The sequence below is a fragment of the Lactuca virosa genome, chromosome 5, assembly GCF_052849685.1.
Source record: "Lactuca virosa cultivar CGN04683 chromosome 5, Lactuca_virosa_CGN04683_v6, whole genome shotgun sequence".
Classification (NCBI taxonomy): Eukaryota; Viridiplantae; Streptophyta; class Magnoliopsida; order Asterales; family Asteraceae; genus Lactuca; species Lactuca virosa.
This window is the reverse complement of record NC_136430.1, coordinates 461,145,435-461,156,434: the sequence shown is the minus strand read 5'-3', so window position 1 is coordinate 461,156,434 and position 11,000 is coordinate 461,145,435. Positions and strand designations below refer to the sequence as shown.

Below are 11,000 nucleotides of genomic sequence, written 5' to 3'. Positions count from 1 at the left end.
TTCCCTCAAAGGCCCTAAGCTTGATGATACTCGGTCATCGGGTCACCACCCCTCATTAGGAAACGATTCGGAAAAGAGCGTTACACTAGTTTATTATTGATTTTCTGTCATTCTCACAGAATAATATCGATTATTATTAAAAATTATATTACAATTAAATTTGGCTAAATTTAAAAAAAAAATTAGATTTTTAAAAATAAGAGATTTAATTATCCCTTAAAATCCGAAAATTTCCTTTTTGAATATTGGTTAATCACCCAAAATACCCTTATGCTGAAATTTATGTATTTATATGATACATGTAACCCTATTTTAATATCATAGACCCTCAGATAATGACCATTAATTTTATTTCATTCGTTGGTCCAGATTTGTGCTTACGAGCACATAGTAAATGTTAGGAATACATGAACCTAGCCCTATATATATATATATATATATATATATATATATATATATATATATATATATATATATATATATATATATATATATATATATATATATAGGGTTAGGTTATTTTGTTTTTACTAATTATTGTGTACCTATGAAATTGATTCTGAGCCAATCATTTGGGATAATTTAAGTAAGGGTTCTATATTTATTAACTAATTAAAAATAATCAATTTAATCATACAAATTTCACCATAAGGGTATTCTGGACAATTAACTATATTTAAAAAAAGAAATTTTCGGAAATTTAGGGATAATTAGATCTCCTAATTTTAAAAATCTGAAAATCTTATTCAATATTAATTCCAACGTATTTTTACAATGACCGAAGAATACATGTTTTGATTGAATGACAGAATACATATTCTTATAGAATGAATATAAGATCATATCATTCTTCAAACGAAATAACAACATTTTTTGATTGAATGAACTTTCTAAGAATAACAAATTTTTGATACAAGTTAAATTTTTGTCATCACATTCTTAAAAAATAAAAATCTTAATATATTATTCTATCATAATGAAACACTCATTAATAACAAAACAAACACAATTGGTAGATTATTCTAACTGAATATTCTACCAGAATATATACTATACTATATAGTCGTATCATTATATTGTAAATTATTATGTCAGTGCTTTCTTTTGTGAAGATCATTGACCATTGTTCATCTTCATCCCACATGCCATCATCCAACCTTCCAACACTTGATCATCAGGTTCCTTTCACACATTCTTTAAGAATAACTTCCTTCAAATCGAGTATTCGATGAGAATAACTGCCATGAAATCGAATATGTAAGAGTAACATTTTATACATTCACCATGAGCATTCTAAATTATGTGCATTCTAAAAGAATAAAACTATAAATTATGGTAGAAATCATGATAAAAGATTAATCCAGTTGCAATAAAACCCTAGAAAAATTATTCTTGTGTGATTTTACCATAATCATTCTTATGTGATTATACTAGAACTACAATTCTGGCAGAATCATTCCTATGTGATTATGCAAGAATATAATACTCTTTACACATTATTCAAATAAAAACTACATTAGATGCAAAATATTCTTAAAGAATGAAACAGTTAAAGATGAGAATAACACCCGATGATGATGTAAGATAGCTATTCTAATATTACAGTTAGTTGATCACTAAGTAATAACATTATAGTACACAAATAATAACATTAATAGAGATAATTTGTTGTACTCCTGGTTCAGTAATTACATCAAACACATGGCGGGCATTGATGAATTCTAACAGATTTGTACTAGACATTTCGTCAAACACCTTCAGAGCACACACAAATCATCACGCTTTGTAGAATATTACTAATGAAATGAACAACTAAATGCACCAACATCAAATATATTTAAAAATAAAGATGACTTGAACACCATTACCTAATTTCATTCTAGCAGAATGATCGACATCAAGATGCATTAAAAAAAAAACTAGATTTCAACTATGCATTTTATCGAACACGTGGTGTGCTTCTTCAGTTTCTTCAAAAAAAAATTAGTGAGAGTCTTACCAATTCAGTTTCTTGGTGGTCGGGAAGTAGATTGGGGCGCACAATCGAGCAACTGCATTAGGGCCACAATAGTACTTCTTCAAGATGACTGGCCACTCAACGCAGTCAAACATGAGATCCAAATCTGGGACCTTTCCGTTAGCGTCTAGCAAGCGTATGGAAAGCAAGAGGCTGACGAACATGAAGATGAGGAAGAATAGTAGTCGAATAAAGGATCTAGAAGTTGCTGTCATGATGGCGGATAATAGGCCGACGGTGGTGCTCGGATGTAAGGATCGATTTCTGGTGGAAAGGAGGAACAGAGGTATCGCTGATTTGAGGAAGCCGTCGTACTCTTTAAGGTTAGGGATGTTGGCTTTGTAGGGTTAAACTAATTAAGGAGATAAATAAGGAGAGATTAATTGAATTATTTTTTACCATAATTAGATATAGTAAGTTTACCATTATACCATTTTTTTTATTTATTTAATGATTTATTATTCTTGAATTCTCATTGGTGCATTTAGGCACACACTATTTGCTAGAAACATTTGAACCTAGCTCTCTCTCTCTCTCTCTCTCTCTCTATATATATATATATATATATATATATATATATATATATATATATATATATATATATATATATATATATATAAAGGTAGGTTCAAATGTTTAAAGTAATTATTGTGTTATTGTATGCATAAATGTGGGCCAATCAAAATTAAATAATTAAATAAATAAATAAGGGTAATTTAGTAATTTGTTTAGTAACTTCCAAAAATAATCCCTATAATCATGGGATAATCGCTGGTCTTCCTCACCTTAAAACCTAAATAAATAAGCTCGTCTTCCTCACCTTCTCATTGCCACCTACGACCGCCAACGTCGTATCTGCCTCATCGACCTTCGCCAAAAATCAGCACCTTCGCCAAGACCTTTGTTGGATCCAAGCCCAATCCGACTCATGGATAATCGCTGCCCTAATAGGACCATCACTCCTCGCTCTCTTCAACATCACCACCGGACGATGCATCGTCGGCGATCCCGGACCGAATCCCGATGAGTTCTGCGACGAGGATGAAGAGGAATCAAGCGGGCCACTGCCAGCACCGAATCCCTCCTCCATATCTAAATGGTAAGAACCACTTTTGTGTCTCTTCATCTATCTCACAGATCGATTCTTCCTTCGCTGCCATGGCGCCTGAGAAGGTACTCATTTGATATTTCAATTCCCTCTCAGATTATCAATTAAGTTTCATCTGAATTCCGAAGCCATTGTCGTTTTATCTTTTCAATCTAGTTTCTCATGACAAAATCTTCTTGTTAATTAAGCATTTTAAGAATTGAAATGAGCTAATATACTCAAGAACTAATGTCGATTAAATCTGTTTAATATAACGAAACAGGTGACAGAAATGGTGCTGAATGTCGATCTCAAATGCTCCGGCTGCTACAAGAAAGTGAAGAAGGTTATCTGTAAAATCCCCCGTGAGTTTTTCTTCATAATTACTTGATAAATGATGTTTTATTTATTTATTTAATTTTGTGTATTTTCTTACATCTGAAAATCTTTGATATATATTCCAAAATTGGGCAAGAATGTATTACATAGAATATACACTTCAGAATCCAGGGGTTTGTTTGAATGTTAGATAGAAATCATTGGGGTGTTTGGGTTTGTTGCATTTGATAGAAAACAATGGATGTTTGGATTGGGTGTTTGACAGGGAAGGGAAGGAAATGAAAAGCAGTTTTTTGGCTAATATACATATCAGAATGAGCAGTTTTTTGGCTAATATCTATTGGAATGGAATGACGAATTCCAATTCTGTTGGAATCACAGAAGTTGATGCTTGAAGAACGGACCACAAAATTGAAACGAACCTCATTATTCTTTTAGAATGTATTAGTCGTTGTTAGATTTTGATGTAATTATTAACAATTGTTACCCGTATTCTATAAGAAATAATGTATTTGTTGTTTTTATTCTTCAATTGATTGTTCAAGAATTTGTTATTCTACAAGAAGTTTTTAAATTCATGATAAAGAAATAGGTTCAAGAATATTTTTATTATTTATGGTTCAAGAATATTTTTATTTTTGAATATACTCATAAATATATTCTGTCAGAATGTCCGAATTAAAAAATTATAATTCGTAAAATCGGATTTTTAAAATTAATAGAATCTATGATCCCTTAAAAAATGCAATTTTCCTTTTATTAAATCTATATTTATTGACTAAATTACCCTTGTAATTAATTAAGATGATTTTTTCAATTATATTTAATTCAATAATATATATTAATCATTTTCTTAAAATAAGTAAATTTGATTGGCACACATTTATGAATACAATAACACAATAATTACTTTAAACAAAATAACCTAAGCCTATATATATATATATATATATATATATATATATATATATATATATATATATATATATATATATATATATGCCAAACATTGCATCCCTTTAAACGAATCATCGCACACGTTCAAGGCATCCACTCAATCTTGGATAGCCATAACCGTTTACTATATATAACCAACAATACTTAATTACTAAATTAACCCGAATAAATACTAATATTGAAGTCTAGCTTAATTTCCAACAATTTTGATGACCATATTGATCTCTTTCGACACATGTAACAAGACTTTGGCTATGGTTTACAAAGTTTCAATAAAAAACATGTGAACATATTAAACAAGCTATATTTATATTTTAAAAAGTAATGATAATCATAATATAATAGTCTAACAGACTATCATCTTTACCATGCTAGATGCGAATGAAAAACTATGAAAGTACTAATAATACAAACGATAGTCTAGTTGAATAGATCACTACTACTCATGGTCTTGAGCCAATGTAATTTCTTCAAGTGAAATTTGTTTGTTTAAGACAGGGACTGATATGGTTTGAGCAGTGGAATGAGGGAGCCGCTTAGGTGGAGGGACATGACCTCGTTGGTGGAACCAACAAGCATGCCGCCTATGTATACAGCTGGCACAGGGGATGAACTACAACCTTGCTTCAGGAAAGCCTTCTCCATCTCCCTTCCCTGAGGATCTTTGTCTATTTCATAGACTACAGGGTTCACCCTAAGTTCATGGAAGAGAATGGTGACAGCATAACACAAGCAACAAGTGCTCTTGGTGAAAATCACAACTCCATTCTTAGATACCAATGCTTTTATCTTCTCCATCTCAACAACTCACTAGGATCAAAATCCAACTCAGATAGTGATCCGATAAGTTGGGAGTTTCTTATGGGAAAGAAGAGGAAGATGATGAGATTTGGTTGAAGTTTGAGGTTTTCATGCCACTTCTATTTATATGAAATCGGGCAAAGCTGGACTACTTTACTTAGATGCTTGAAAACTAACAAAGGTGTCTTTAAAAGATGGATACTCTTTTTGTGCACAAAACGATGGAACAACTTGAACACATTTATTCTTCTTACAAACAAATTAGAACCATATGATGCATTGATTAAATGTTTCAAGTTCAATATTGGGTTAGACTCCTCCACAATCTACACTAAAAAGGCTGAAAGTTGAAAAGGGCTGGTCAATGTTTTTCAAACAGATTCCTTCTTTCAATCAATTTATACATATATTCTGAGGGTAAAAAGATTGGGAATGAGATTGCTTTGGGTGGGCTGTGATTCTTCTTTATATTGCAATTGCGCCACCAACTTGCTTACAATCCTTCAAACATGAGAATCTTGTTTATTCTAAGACTTTCAACCTCAGTGGGTCTAACCTAGCCTTGGATAAACTGCTAAGAATGCATACTAACAAAACAAACATTTCTCTACTTTGTACTTGGTAATTAAATTCTTAATGGAAATTGAGATGTCTATAGCAAGCATTTGGGAACATTTCTTGTACCAGTTAAAATTCAACACTCTCCCTAAGTCTAAGATTGCAGAAAATATCAAAGAGGATTAAAATACATTTACTCTCTCAAACACAGGGACTTGTGCACTTAAAATGTATCTATCGCTCCCTATTTACCAATTTCCATATGTTGATGCTATTAACAATAATATGTGAACGCTCAGTTTTGTTTTTAATAAAGAGTTTCTATTAAGTGGCCACTAAATTCATACACAGAGAAAAAGATATAACAAACAGTCGATGATGATCTTCTCTTGACATAACAACTCAACTAGGACCGAAAGGATCCGCAACACAATTTTTTTAATCATCACTTCCATAAGTTGCGAAGTGGTGGTCAAGAAGAGTTACTCACTTGTCACGTCGGACAAGGAGTGTAAGTTCTCTGTAAAAATATGTCAGATCATCATCTTTTTAACTTCTTAATTCTCTGCTTGTCCTGTACATCCACATATTCTAAAAAATTGTAGCACATAGAACAGGGAAAGAGGGGCAATATATTCTTCACTTTAGGACAGCAAATTTGTAAATAGGCATCTAATAAAAACCCATCACAGGAAGTATTTTCATGAAAGAAACTAGAAAATTCAGATAAATTCCAACTTCAACAATAAGTGAATTCTGATAATTTGGAGTTTATTGCTTAATATGAGCATGCTATTGCTGGCAAACAAAATAGCTTCCACTAAAACTTAAACCTTTATTTCTGCAGTCAGTGTGTAGTAGAATCTAACTTAGAAAAGCTTGTGTTTTTAAATATTCTAGATGACAGTTGCTGTTAAAGAATCATATAAAGTGATGAAGCTTTTGTCACTTTCTAAAGATATACAAATGTACAGGTATGGGCAACCATGATGAGCCAATGATTCTGCTGGATAACCCACGATCCACGTATCACATATACAGTAGAATGTAGAAGACTTCCCTCTTTATGTATCTTAAATGACCCAGCTACTACAGCTTTGAAAAAAAAGACTTGCTGGAAAAATGTATATTGAACAACAGACATGTACTATTAATAATCATCTCATGTACGTACATAAATTTTAGGTATGCTAACAAGAACTAGAGAATGAAAAGAGCTAGCAAGCTGCAGGAAAACTGCAGATACATAATATGAGGGAAAAGAAGATGGATATTATATACCAGCTGTAAGCTTTAATGAATAACATGATGTGTGATGTACAGATAATAGTGAGATAAAAAGACAAAGTAATCAATCGAACCTTAACCAAGCACCGCATGAATTTGTTTCTTTGCATCACATTCTATATAAGATGATGATGTCAAGTTGTCAACTTGCAGGATATATAAATGGAAATAGAATTAGCTATATATATAAGCCGACTGGTTGGTAATTTAACCCTCAAAATTTTGAGGACAATAAAATATAAGTATGAAACAATGCACTGACGCAATAGATATATCAAAAAAATAGTGACCAACATTGGCATATATATTATTTGGTTAAGAAGGATATATTGGTTTATATTCCAAAATCAGAAATTTCTTTTCTTAGTAAATATTTACATCTAGTACCCAAGCATAAAATTACTATAATAACACCAAGTGCAAAAAGGAATCAGCACTTTCCAGTTTATTTTTATTCAGAAAAAGAGATGCAGGTTTTTACAGAAAAATAACAAAAGATGGTTAGATATCACAAGACATGGGAACCATGGGCCACATAAAGAAATTTGCTTCATAAAACGAGTGAATCAGAAACTTAACCACTCTATTTGTCACAGCATTGAAAAATAACCATTGCACCTGTGAAAATAAATGAAAACACCGCCACCTAAGAGCATCCACTATGGTTAACCACTTGTAAAGCTTATTTATTATGTCATATCAATAAAAAATTATCTTTAAAAACCTTCTCCAAAGCACAAGTTTCTTTTTTTTAATAATTAAACATTTACCCCATCGATCTATTTGATATGTTTTATAAAACCTCCTATAATTTTTTTGTTTTTTAAGCATACATCATATTTAAAATTGATGTTATTTTATCAATTATATAGTAAAAAAAAAAACAATAAAAATATTGTAATTTTTATTTGCATATTTGATTAATCAGATTAAAATTAAATAGTGAAAAATGATAAAGCTATAAAATATGCAAATATTATTGAAGGGGATAAAATGAAAATGTTATTAAGATGAGGGGGTAGAAAGTAATACTACAATAGATAAATAAGTAGTTGTGAATGATAAGTGTTTGATAGAATAGAATAGTAAAATAAGCTATGCAGGCTAATGGTATTAAGGGGGTGTTTGGATAGGGAAAAAAAGAGGGTGCTTATTGCTTATTGCTTATTCCCACCACAATAAGCTAAGTTTAAGTGTTTGGATAGAAATCCTTAAAAATCAGCTTATTGTGGTAGGAATAAACTAAATAAGCTGATTTTAATAAGCATCTCCCCCCTTGCTTATTGTTTATTGCTTATTCCCAATCCCACCACAAATAAGCTAATAAGCTATAAACTAATTTATCCAAACACCCCCTAAGTGGTTGAAGAAATAGTAATAATTTATAAAAAAAGCCCTCATTGTATTTGTAGATGCTCTAAGTCTACAAATTCTTGAGTTCTCAACCACAAAACTTGTCAATTTGTCGCTGAAAAAAAACATTGTGCTTTTAATTTTTGTTCAAAAACACAAGAAATAGCAAACTTTGGTGATATTATGCATTTTCCCAAGCACGTTAGATGTTCTGCAACAGAATGACAAGTAATACAACTGCAAATATATTTCATTCTTCATTGACATACTGCATAGTAGTAAAAAAAATTAATAATTATATAATTATTAAAAGGCTTTTTTGAAGAAAAAAAAAAGGTATCTTAAACAAATGCACACAAATAAACTGATGAAATGGCATACCAAGATAATCACGTGGTGGTCAAGTGTCAAACATAAATGGCCCTTCAGTTTGTTTTAAGTCAGTTATGCAAATCTTCCTGTAGCCACATGGCAGATTGTTATGCTTCCTTTCCTAAGGCTGCAGTAAGATCACAGCATCTGATACTTAGATTCGCATGTACTTTCAAGTGTACAGCACAATCTCTTCTTTATCACAAAAAGACAAACAAAACACGGGCAGAGAGAGAAAGAAGGGTAACCTTTCAGTTTCACTACATTCATTGAGCTGGTAACCAAGTACATCCAAATCACAAAATAAGACAACAAAGTTTAAGGATATGTCAAAAAATAGAGATTATCTCATATTGCTATGATTTCCCTGCGTGTTTTGTGCTAACTGTGTAGGCTAAAGTTAATAACCATATGTTTGATGCCAAAACAAGCCTATTCACAAAGAATGACTTGATGTGAGAAATAACATTTTGTGCACATTGTGTATACAATAAGCAAACGATATTCACGTGGATGATAATTCATGGGACAAAGTAAAGAATGCAAGTACTTGTACGGATGTTCTGTAATCATTGTCATACATTTGACGATTCCACGCTTCATTTCCCTTAAGCTTTTGTTCAAACGCTTCAAGTTAACGTTATTTCAATGGATAAGCATCTTCCTCATCTAAATAGATGTTCTGAGAAAGAAATATCAGAAAGCTCTTGACTTTAAATTAGTTGACAAATATATATATATATATATATATATATGACATGTAATCACCAAACTACCGACCGACTGGATATAGTTGCCAAGAACTTTTTAATTGATTCTCAAGGTTAAAGATGTCATTCAGATATATACTTTTCTTCCATGCATATCAACCTACAGAGAAGAGAAGCCACTTGTTATATACAAGGCAATTACTTAGTAATTTCCTATCATCTGCAAGTCTGATAAAGAATATGATCTTTTTTCAGAATCTAATAAGAGCCACCGCCCAAAATTTTCAACACTTATCACTATATATAGCCATGGCAGTTGCTTACATTACTCACAGCAAACATCACACCTAACTTTCTACATACAGCCTCTAACAACCTCACTTCCAACGATTTATTCTACTAAATCTAGTGTTGTTTTATAATATACTTTTATAAAACATCAATTGCTAGAATTTCCAGAAATGGCTTTAGTTAGAGCATTGGTGAATGAAAGGCCTGTGGTTATATTCAGCAAAAGCTCCTGCTGCATGTGCTACACCATTAAGACACTGATAAGCAGCTTTGGGGCAAATCCTACAGTTTATGAGGTAGATGAGCATCCACAAGGGAAGCAGATAGAGAAGGAACTGAGAGGATTAGGGTGCAAGCCAAGTGTGCCAACTGTGTTCATAGGAGAGGAGCTCATTGGTGGTGCCAATGAAATAATGAGCCTTCATCTCAAGGGTCAGCTGGTACCCTTGCTCCTCAATGCTAATGCTATATGGCTTTAGTCAAACATGTTCACAAATATCAAGTTCCTACAATATTGTAATGGTTGGAGCAGATTGATGCATTATAGTCATTAGAACAGGAACAGAAAGAAATGTTTTTAGCCTTCTTTTTGCTCTTCTGAGGCCAATCATAACTAATGTGCTAACTTCCATATGTAATTTCACTACCTTTTGAAAAACAATAATAAGAGATAAGATTTTTTTCTGGAGCTACAACTTAATGCTAATGCTATATGGCTTTAGTCAACCATATTAAAGAATATCAAGTTCCAACAATATTGTATGTAATTTCAATACTTTTTGAGAAGCAGGTTGATGCATTATATCATTAGAAAAGGAACAGAAAGAAATTCTTTCAGCCTTCTTTTTTTCGCTTCCGAAGCCAATGATAACAATTATGTGTTAACTTTTGTATGTAATTTCACTACTTTTTGAGAAGCAATGAGAGATACGATGTTATTGAGGAGCTACTACTACTGCTCTCAGTGTTAAAATTTGATGCTAAAAAGTGTGGTAACATCTCTTGTATTCTAGCACTGAAAAATTTATTGTATTCTGGTTGCCCATCAGAGTCAAGAGGCCTAATTGCAACCAGAAGCAACTGAAGTACAAGAAATATTCTAAGATTCCAATTTTTTTCCTTCCTTCCATTATAGAAGCTTATACTTCAAGGCTCTGTTGTGGTCATTCATTGATCATTGACGTTATTACTTTGATAAATTCAATGATACAAGATTACTTGGATTACC

The 11,000-nt window shown here is 31.9% G+C and overlaps 1 long non-coding RNA gene and 2 pseudogenes across 1 annotated transcript; 2 read left to right on the top strand and 1 right to left on the bottom strand.

Moving 5' to 3' along the window:
- Positions 1–3,146: 3,146 nt before the first annotated feature.
- Positions 3,147–3,469, top strand: LOC145113894 (uncharacterized). Its single transcript, XR_013710893.1, has 2 exons — positions 3,147–3,190; positions 3,388–3,469. It is a non-coding gene; the product is annotated as an uncharacterized LOC145113894 (long non-coding RNA).
- Positions 3,470–4,690: 1,221 nt separating this feature from the next.
- Positions 4,691–5,311, bottom strand: LOC145114587 (glutaredoxin-C13 pseudogene; annotated as a pseudogene).
- A 4,438-nt stretch (positions 5,312–9,749) lies between these two features.
- LOC145116158 (monothiol glutaredoxin-S2 pseudogene) lies at positions 9,750–10,456 on the top strand (annotated as a pseudogene).
- The last annotated feature ends 544 nt before the right edge of the window (positions 10,457–11,000 follow it).